The sequence below is a fragment of the Argiope bruennichi genome, chromosome X2, assembly GCF_947563725.1.
Source record: "Argiope bruennichi chromosome X2, qqArgBrue1.1, whole genome shotgun sequence".
Classification (NCBI taxonomy): Eukaryota; Metazoa; Arthropoda; class Arachnida; order Araneae; family Araneidae; genus Argiope; species Argiope bruennichi.
In genome coordinates, this window is record NC_079163.1 from 24,999,527 (window position 1) to 25,012,026 (window position 12,500).

Sequence of the window (12,500 nt, forward strand, 5' to 3'; positions counted from 1 at the left end):
CAGCTTTCCACCAGATGAATGGTCAACACACACACACACACACACACACACACACACACACACACACACACACACACACACACACACACACACACAGCTTTCCACCAGATGAATGGTCAAACACACACACACACACACACACACACACACACACACACACACAAACAAAGAAACCACACAAAACACACAGAAACCAACAAACAATTATAAGAATATAATGACAGTATAAAATTTATTTCAACAAGTGACAAATAAAAAATTTTGTTCCATATCTATATTTATTGTAAGTTTATATGAATAAATCATAATGTGCAACCATTGTAAAATTTATATTGTAATGGAATAAATTTGAACTCCACCTGAATGGTGAACACACACACACACACACACACACACACACACACACACACACACACACACACACACACACACACACACACACACACACACACACACACACACACACAACTGGACAACAAATAAACAGTGAATGAAAGATACTGCATGAAAAATTAATTTAAAATTCAACTGAAGTGTTTAATCTCTCTGATATGAAATAAAATATTTAAAAAATATCAAGATTACTTTTGAGTAACAATATCATGAAGCCCAATTTCATATCCATATAAATTTATTCTGATCTTCTGCATCAAAAAAATTTGAGCAATTATTATGCCCCGAGAATAAATAAATAAAATAATTAGGAAAACCGAATTAAAAATAAAACATTCATTATTTTACAAATTTTTTATTCTATTTAATGAAAATGAGTCTCAATAACCTATTAAAGAATGAAACAATTATAATAGGGAAAAATTTTCAAAACATGTAAAAAAGAGAATCCAGCTTTCCACCAGCTGATTGGTCAAACACACACACACACACACACACACACACACACAAACCACACAGAAACAAACAAACAATTATAAGAATATAATGACAGTATAAAATTTATTTCAACAACTGACAAATAAAAAATTTTGTTCCATATCTATATTTATTGTAAGTTTATATGAATAAATCATAATGTGCAACCATTGTAAAATTTATATTGTAATGAAATAAATTTGAACTCCAGCTGAATGGTGACACACACACACAGCTTTCCACCAGATGAATGGTCAAACACACACACACACACACACACAAACAAAGAAACCACACAAAACACACAGAAACCAACAAACAATTATAAGAATATAATGACAGTATAAAATTTATTTCAACAACTGACAAATAAAAAACTTTGTTCCATATCTATATTTATTGTAAGTTTATATGAATAAATCATAATGTGCAACCATTGTAAAATTTATTTTGTAATGGAATAAATTTGAACTCCACCTGAATGGTGAACACACACACACACACACACACACACACACACACACACACACACACACACACACACACACACACACACACACACACACACACAGACACACACACACACACACACAGACACACACACACACAGACACACACACACACACACACACACACACACACACACACACACACACACACACACACACAACTGGACAACAAATAAACAGTGAATGAAAGATACTGTATGAAATATTAATTTAAAATTCAACTGAAGTGTTTAATCTCTGAGATATGAAATAAAATATTTTAAAAATATCAAGCTTACTTTTGAGTAACAATGTCATGAAGCCCAATTTCATATCTGTATAAATTTATTCTGATCTTCTGTATCAAAAAAATTTAAGCAATTATTATGTCCTGAGAATAAATAAATAAAATAATTAGGAAAACCGAATTAAAAATAAAACATTCATTATTTTACAAATTTTTTATTCTATTTAATGAAAATGAGACTCAATAACCTATTAAAAAATGAAACAATTATCATAGGGAAAAATTTTCAAATCATGTAAAAAAGAGAATCCAGCTTTCCAACAGCAGAATGGTCAAACACACACACACACACACACACACACACACACACACACACACACACACACACACACACACACACACACACACACACACACACACACACACACACACACAAACAAACAAACAAACAAACAAACCACACAAAACACACAGAAACCAACAAACAATTATAAGAATATAATGACAGTATAAAATTTATTTCAACAACTGACAAATAAAAAATTTTGTTCCATATCTATATTTATTGTAAGTTTATATGAATAAATCATAATGTGCAACCATTGTAAAATTTATATTGTAATGAAATAAATTTGAACTCCAGCTGAATGGTGACACACACACACACAGACACACACACCACACACACAATTGGACAACAAATAAACAGTGAATGAAAGACACTGTATGAAAAATTAATTTAAAATTCAAATGAAATGTTTAATCTCTGTGATATGAAATAAAATATTTAAAAAATATCAAGCTTACATTTGAGGAACAATGTCATGCAGCCCAATTTCATATCTATATAAATTTATTCTGATGTTCTGCATGAAAAAAATTTAAGCAATTATTATGCCCTGAGAATAAATAAATAAAATAATTAGGAAAACCGAATTAAAAATAAAACCTTCATTATTTTACAAATTTTTTATTCTATTTAATGAAAATGAGACTCAATAACCTATTAAAAAATGAAACAATTATCATAGGGAAAAATTTTCAAATCATGTAAAAAAGAGAATCCAGCTTTCCAACAGCAGAATGGTCAAACACACACACACACACACACACACACACACACACACACACACACACACACACACACACACACACACACACACACACACAAACACACACACACACACACACACAAACACACACACACACAAACCACACAAAACACACAGAAACAAACAAACAATTATAAGAATATAATGACAGTATAAAATTTATTTCAACAACTGATAAATAAAAAATTTTGTTCCATATCTATATTTATTGTAAGTTTATATGAATAAATCATAATGTGCAACCATTGTAAAATTTATATTGTAATGAAATAAATTTGAACTCCAGCTGAATGGTGACACACACACACACACCACACACACAATTGGACAACAAATAAACAGTGAATGAAAGATACTGTATGAAAAATTAATTTAAAATTCAACTGAAGTGTTTATTCTCTGTGATATGAAATAAAATATTTAAAAAATATCAAGCTTATTTTTGAGTAACAATGTCATGCAGCCCAATTTCATATCTATATAAATATATTTTGATCGTCTGCAACACAAAAATTTAAGCAATTATTATTCACTGAAAATAAAAAAGAATAAATAAATAAAATAATTAGGAAAACCGAATTAAAAATAAAACATTCATTATTTTACAAATTTTAAACTCCATTTAATGAAAATGAGTCTCAATAACCTATTAAAAAGTGAAACAATTATCATAGGGAAAATTTTTCAAAACATGTAAAAAAGAGAATCCAGCTTTCTACCAGGTGATTGGTGAACACACACACACACACACACGCAAACAAATAACACAAAACACACAGAAACAAACAAACAATTATAAGAATATAATGACAGTATAAAATTTATTTCAACAACTGACAAATAAAAAATTTTGTTCCATATCTATATTTATTACTAGCCGCCTTTGGCGACCAGCCGGTTCGCCAATCTTAATGTTCGTTAAAATTTTAATAATTAAATATTTTATGCAATTCCTACTTTAATAGCTTCTTCATCAAAATATTTTAATACTTCAAATTTTGATTATCATATAATTCATTCATAATATTATAAAGGCCTTCAGTCATAACGTAATATGTATCTCTCATTTTCTGTTAGCACCCGTAGAATTTATGCTTTAAATTAAAGTGGAAAGAATTTATCTTCAATTAATATAATAATATTTTTTACTGAAACAAAGCATTTTTTTATAATCTGATTACTGAAAATAGAGTCACTCAGCGTTTAAACTTTATGGGCACTAAAGAATATCTTTTTTAATTTATGTAATATCTCAAGAGTTGGTCAACAAAATTTTCTTAGATTCATTATGAGCAGATCGATTCATTAACAATGTTTAAATTTAAATGCATCAAACACTAAGAAAATAAAACGAATCGTTTAAAATAAACGGTTGAAAACGGTAGAATTTATGCTTTAAATTAAAGTGGAAAGAATTTATCTTCAATTAATATAATAATATTTTTTACTGAAACAAAGCATTTTTTTATAATCTGATTACTGAAAATAGAGTCACTCAGCGTTTAAACTTTATGGGCACTAAAGAATATCTTTTTTAATTTATGTAATATCTCAAGAGTTGGTCAACAAAATTTTCTTAGATTCATTATGAGCAGATCGATTAATTAACAATGTTTAAATTTAAATGCATCAAACACTAAGAAAATAAAACGAATCGTTTAAAATAAACGGTTGAAAACAGGTTTTAAAAAAACTACTTAAAAAACGATGTACTTAAAACTATAAGCATATTAAAAAATATATAACTAACATAAATACAATTTACTTACAAAAGCATGCAACTAACCCAAAAATAATTTAAATCATCCATTGATAACGTTGTCATGGCAACAGTCAGAACAGAATGCGCATGCGTGAATTTTCTTCGCCGGTTACGTAACGCAAATACGTGATTTTTTCTACGCCAGTTGGGGTAACGCTATGCGGATTAGAAATTTTTAATTTCCTTTATTCTGTTTTATTTTAATTCAAAAGTACTTCAGAATGAATCTGAAAGATTGATTCATTAACAATGTTTAATTTTAAATGCATCAAACATTAAGAAAATAAACAGAACCGATTGAAATAATCCGCCGAAAAATTTTAACCCTAGCCTCATTCCTGTTGGGAGAAAAAAAACCTGAAGCCTTTCTCGTTTGGCGGTGGAGAAAATGGAACATTTTTTTGGCGGAAAAGTTGGCGGTGGGGAAAATGGAAGATTTTTTTGGCGGGAAAGTTAGTTTTTAATTAATAATTAAGATTCTAATTAAAAATTCGAAAAAAGGAACCCCAGGTGCACATTCCCAACCTCCAAGGTATACTTGTACCAAATCTGGTAGCTGTATGTCAAACGGTCTGGCCTGTAGAGCGCCAACACACACACACACACACACATTGAGCTTTATTATAAGTATAGATAAGTTTATATGAATAAATCATAATGTGCAACCATTGTAAAATTTATATTGTAATGAAATAAATTTGAACTCCAGCTGAATGGTGAAACACACACACACACACACACACACATACACACACACACACACACACACACACACACACACTCTCACACTCTCACACACACACACACACTCACACACACACACACACACACACAAACAATTGGACAACAAATAAACAGTGAATGAAAGATAGTGTATGAAAAATTAATTTAAAATTCAACTGAAATGTTTAATCTCTGTGATATGAAATAAAATATTTAAAAAATATCAAGCTTATTTTTGAGTAACAATGTCATGCAGCCCAATTTCATATCTACATAAATATATTTTGATCGTCTGCAACACAAAAATTTAAGCAATTATTATTCACTGAAAATAAAAAAGAATAAATAAATAAAATAATTAGGAAAACCGAATTAAAAATAAAAGATTCATTATATTACAAATTTTATACTCTATTTAATGAAAATGAGTCTCAATAACCTATTAAAAAATGAAACAATTATCATAGGGAAAAATTTTTAAAACATGTAAAAAAGAGAATCCAGCTTTCCACCAGCTGATTGGTGAACACACACACACACACACACGCAAACAAATAACACAAAATACAAAGAAACAAACAAACAATTATAAGAATATAATGACAGTATAAAATTTATTTCAACAACTGACAAATAAAAAATTTGGTTCCATATCTATATTTATTGTAAGTTTATATCAGTAAATCATAATGTGCAACCATTGTAAAATTTATATTGTAATGAAATAAATTTGACCTCCAGCTGAATGGTGAAACACACACACACACACACACACACACACACACACACACACACACACACACACACACACACACACACACACACACACACACACACACACACACACACACACAATTGGACAACAAATAAACAGTGAATGAAAGATAGTGTATGAAAAATTAATTTAAAATTCAACTGAAATGTTTAATCTCTGTGATTTGAAATAAAATATTTAAAAAATATCAAGCTTACATTTGAGTAACAATGTCATGCAGCCCAATTTCATATGTATATAAATTTATTCTGATCATCTGCATCAAAAAAATTTAAGCAATTATTATGCCCTGAGAATAAATAAATAAAATAATGAGGAAAACCGAATTAAAAATAAAACATTCATTATTTTACAAATTTTTTATTCTATTTAAGGAAAATGAGTCTCAATAACCTATTAAAAAATGAAACAATTATCATAGGGAAAAATTTTCAAAACATGTTAAAAAGAGAATCCAGCTTTCCAACAGCAGAATGGTCAAACACACACACACACACACACACACACACACACACACACACACACACACACACACACACACACACACACACACAAAAACCACACAAAACACACAGAAACAAACAAACAATTATAAGAATATAATGACAGTATAAAATTTATTTCAACAACTGACAAATAAAAATTTTTGTTCCATATCTATATTAATTGTAAGTTTATATGAATAAATCATAATGTGCAAACATTGTAAAATTTATATTGTAATGAAATAAATTTGAACTCCAGCTGAATGGTGACACACACACACACAGACACACACACCACACACACAATTGGACAACAAATAAACAGTGAATGAAAGATACTGTATGAAAAATTAATTTAAAATTCAACTGAAATGTTTAATCTCTGTGATATGAAATAAAATATTTAAAAAATATCAAGCTTACATTTGAGTAACAATGTCATGCAGCCCAATTTCATATCTATATAAATATATTTTGATCGTCTGCAACACAAAAATTTAAGCAATTATTATTCACTGAAAATAAAAAAGAATAAATAAATAAAATAATTAGGAAAACCGAATTAAAAATAAAAGATTCATTATATTACAAATTTTATACTCTATTTAATGAAAATGAGTCTCAATAACCTATTAAAAAATGAAACAATTATCATAGGGAAAAATTTTCAAAACATGTAAAAAAGAGAATCCAGCTTTCCACCAGCTGATTGGTGAACACACACACACACACACACGCAAACAAATAACACAAAACACACAGAAACAAACAAACAATTATAAGAATATAATGACAGTATAAAATTTATTTCAACAACTGACAAATAAAAATTTTTGTTCCATATCTATATTTTTTGTAAGTTTATATGAATAAATCATAATGTGCAACCATTGTAAAATTTATATTGTAATGAAATAAATTTGAACTCCAGCTGAATGGTGACACACACACACACAGACACACACACCACACACACAATTGGACAACAAATAAACAGTGAATGAAAGATACTGTATGAAAAATTAGTTTAAAATTCAACTGAAATGTTTAATCTCTGTGATATGAAATAAAATATTTAAAAAATATCAAGCTTACATTTGAGTAACATTGTCATGCAGCCCAATTTCATATCTATATAAATTAATTCTGATCTTCTTCATCAAAAAAATTTAAGCAATTATTATGCCCCGAGAATAAATAAATAAAATAATTAGGAAAACCGAATTAAAAATAAAACATTCATTATTTTACAAATTTTTTAATTCTATTTAAGGAAAATGAGACTGAATAAACTATTAAAAAATGAAACAATTATCATAGGGAAAAACTTTCAAATCATGTAAAAAAGAGAATCCAGCTTTCCACCAGCTGAATGGTCAAACACACACACACACACACACACACACACACACACACACACACACACACACACACACACACACACACACACACACACACACACACACACAACTGGACCACAAATAAACAGTGAATGAAAGATACTGTATGAAAAATTAATTTAAAATTCAACTGAAGTGTTTAATCTATGTGATATGAAATAAAATATTTAAAAAATATCAAGCTTACTTTTGAGTTACAATGTCATGAAGCCCACTTTCATATCTATATAAATAGATTCTGATCTTCTACAACAAAAAAATTTAAGCAATTATTATTCCCTGAGAATAAAAAATAATAAATAAATGAAATAATAAGGAAAACCAAATTAAAAATAAAACATTCATTATTTTACAAATTTTTTATTCTATTTAATGAAAATCAGACTCAATAACCTATTAAAAAATGAAACAATTATCATAGGGAAAAATTTTCAAAACATGTAAAAAGGAGAATCCAGCATTCCACCAGCTGATTGGTGAACACACACACACACACACACAAACACACACACACACACACACACAAACAAACAAACAAACAAACCACACAAAACACACAGAAACCAACAAACAATTATAAGAATATAATGACAGTATAAAAATTATTTGAACAACTGACAAATAAAAATTTTTGTTCCATATCTATATTTATTGTAAGTTTATATGAATAAATCATAATGTACAACCATTGTAAAATTTATATTGTAATGAAATAAATTTGAACTCCAGCTGAATGGTGAAACACACACACACACACACACACACACACACCACACACACAACTGGACCACAAATAAACAGTGAATGAAAGATACTGTATGAAAAATTAATTTAAAATTCAACTGAAGTGTTTAATCTCTGTGATATGAAATAAAATATTTAAAAAATATCAAGCTTATTTTTGAGTAACAATGTCATGCAGCCCAATTTCATATCTATATAAATATATTTTGATCGTCTGCAACACAAAAATTTAAGCAATTATTATTCACTGAAAATAAAAAAGAATAAATAAATAAAATAATTAGGAAAACCGAATTAAAAATAAAACATTCATTATTTTACAAATTTTAAACTCCATTTAATGAAAATGAGTCTCAATAACCTATTAAAAAATGAAACAATTATCATAGGGAAAAATTTTCAAAACATGTAAAAAAGAGAATCCAGCTTTCCACCAGCTGATTGGTGAACACACACACACACACACACGCAAACAAATAACACAAAACACACAGAAACAAACAAACAATTATAAGAATATAATGACAGTATAAAATTTATTTCAACAACTGACAAATATAAAATTTTGTTCCATATCTATATTTATTACTAGCCGCCTTTGGCGACCAGCCGGTTCGCCAATCATAATGTTCGTTAAAATTTTAATAATTAAATATTTTATGCAATTCCTACTTTAATAGCTTCTTCATCAAAATATTTTAATACTTCAAATTTTGATTATCATATAATTCATTCATAATATTATAAAGGCCTTCAGTCATAACGTAATATGTATCTCTCATTTTCTGTTAGCACCCGTAGAATTTATGCTTTAAATTAAAGTGGAAAGAATTTATCTTCAATTAATATAATAATATTTTTTACTGAAACAAAGCATTTTTTTATAATCTGATTACTGAAAATAGAGTCACTCAGCGTTTAAACTTTATGGGCACTAAAGAATATCTTTTTTAATTTATGTAATATCTCAAGAGTTGGTCAACAAAATTTTCTTAGATTCATTATGAGCAGATCGATTCATTAACAATGTTTAAATTTAAATGCATCAAACACTAAGAAAATAAAACGAATCGTTTAAAATAAACGGTTGAAAACGGTAGAATTTATGCTTTAAATTAAAGTGGAAAGAATTTATCTTCAATTAATATAATAATATTTTTTACTGAAACAAAGCATTTTTTTATAATCTGATTACTGAAAATAGAGTCACTCAGCGTTTAAACTTTATGGGCACTAAAGAATATCTTTTTTAATTTATGTAATATCTCAAGAGTTGGTCAACAAAATTTTCTTAGATTCATTATGAGCAGATCGATTAATTAACAATGTTTAAATTTAAATGCATCAAACACTAAGAAAATAAAACGAATCGTTTAAAATAAACGGTTGAAAACAGGTTTTAAAAAAACTACTTAAAAAACGATGTACTTAAAACTATAAGCATATTAAAAAATATATAACTAACATAAATACAATTTACTTACAAAAGCATGCAACTAACCCAAAAATAATTTAAATCATCCATTGATAACGTTGTCATGGCAACAGTCAGAACAGAATGCGCATGCGTGAATTTTCTTCGCCGGTTACGTAACGCAAATACGTGATTTTTTCTACGCCAGTTGGGGTAACGCTATGCGGATTAGAAATTTTTAATTTCCTTTATTCTGTTTTATTTTAATTCAAAAGTACTTCAGAATGAATCTGAAAGATTGATTCATTAACAATGTTTAATTTTAAATGCATGAAACATTAAGAAAATAAACAGAACCGATTGAAATAATCCGCCGAAAAATTTTAACCCTAGCCTCCTCATTCCTGTTGGGAGAAAAAAAACCTGAAGCCTTTCTCGTTTGGCGGTGGAGAAAATGGAACATTTTTTTGGCGGAAAAGTTGGCGGTGGGGAAAATGGAAGATTTTTTTGACGGGAAAGTTAGTTTTTAATTAATAATTAAGATTCTAATTAAAAATTCGAAAAAAGGAACCCCAGGTGCACATTCCCAACCTCCAAGGTATACTTGTACCAAATCTGGTAGCTGTATGTCAAACGGTCTGGCCTGTAGAGCGCCAACACACACACACACACACACACACACATTGAGCTTTATTATAAGTATAGATAAGTTTATATGAATAAATCATAATGTGCAACCATTGTAAAATTTATATTGTAATGAAATAAATTTGAACTCCAGCTGAATGGTGAAACACACACACACACACATACACACACACACACACACACACACACACACACACACACACACACACTCTCACACACACACACACACTCACACACACACACACACACACACAAACAATTGGACAACAAATAAACAGTGAATGAAAGATAGTGTATGAAAAATTAATTTAAAATTCAACTGAAATGTTTAATCTCTGTGATATGAAATAAAATATTTAAAAAATATCAAGCTTATTTTTGAGTAACAATGTCATGCAGCCCAATTTCATATCTATATAAATATATTTTGATCGTCTGCAACACAAAAATTTAAGCAATTATTATTCACTGAAAATAAAAAAGAATAAATAAATAAAATAATTAGGAAAACCGAATTAAAAATAAAAGATTCATTATATTAAAAATTTTATACTCTATTTAATGAAAATGAGTCTCAATAACCTATTAAAAAATGAAACAATTATCATAGGGAAAAATTTTTAAAACATGTAAAAAAGAGAATCCAGCTTTCCACCAGCTGATTGGTGAACACACACACACACACACACGCAAACAAATAACACAAAATACAAAGAAACAAACAAACAATTATAAGAATATAATGACAGTATAAAATTTATTTCAACAACTGACAAATAAAAAATTTGGTTCCATATCTATATTTATTGTAAGTTTATATCAATAAATCATAATGTGCAACCATTGTAAAATTTATATTGTAATGAAATAAATTTGACCTCCAGCTGAATGGTGAAACACACACACACACACACACACACACACACACACACACACACACACACACACACACACACACACACACACACACACACACACACACACACACACACACACACACACACAACTGGACCATAAATAAAAAGTGAATGAAAGATACTGTATGAAAAATTAATTAAAAATTCAACTGAAATGTTTAATCTCTGTGATTTGAAATAAAATATTTAAAAAATATCAAGCTTACATTTGAGTAACAATGTCATGCAGCCCAATTTCATATGTATGTAAATTTATTCTGATCATCTGCATCAAAAAAATTTAAGCAATTATTATGCCCTGAGAATAAATAAATAAAATAATGAGGAAAACCGAATTAAAAATAAAACATTCATTATTTTACAAATTTTTTATTCTATTTAAGGAAAATGAGTCTCAATAACCTATTAAAAAATGAAACAATTATCATAGGGAAAAATTTTCAAAACATGTTAAAAAGAGAATCCAGCTTTCCAACAGCAGAATGGTCAAACACACACACACACACACACACACACACACACACACACACACACACACACACACACACACACACACACACACACACAAAAAAACCACACAAAACACACAGAAACAAACAAACAATTATAAGAATATAATGACAGTATAAAATTTATTTCAACAACTGACAAATAAAATTTTTTGTTCCATATCTATATTAATTGTAAGTTTATATGAATAAATCATAATGTGCAAACATTGTAAAATTTATATTGTAATGAAATAAATTTGAACTCCAGCTGAATGGTGACACACACACACACAGACACACACACCACACACACAATTGGACAACAAATAAACAGTGAATGAAAGATACTGTATGAAAAATTAATTTAAAATTCAACTGAAATGTTTAATCTCTGTGATATGAAATAAAATATTTAAAAAATATC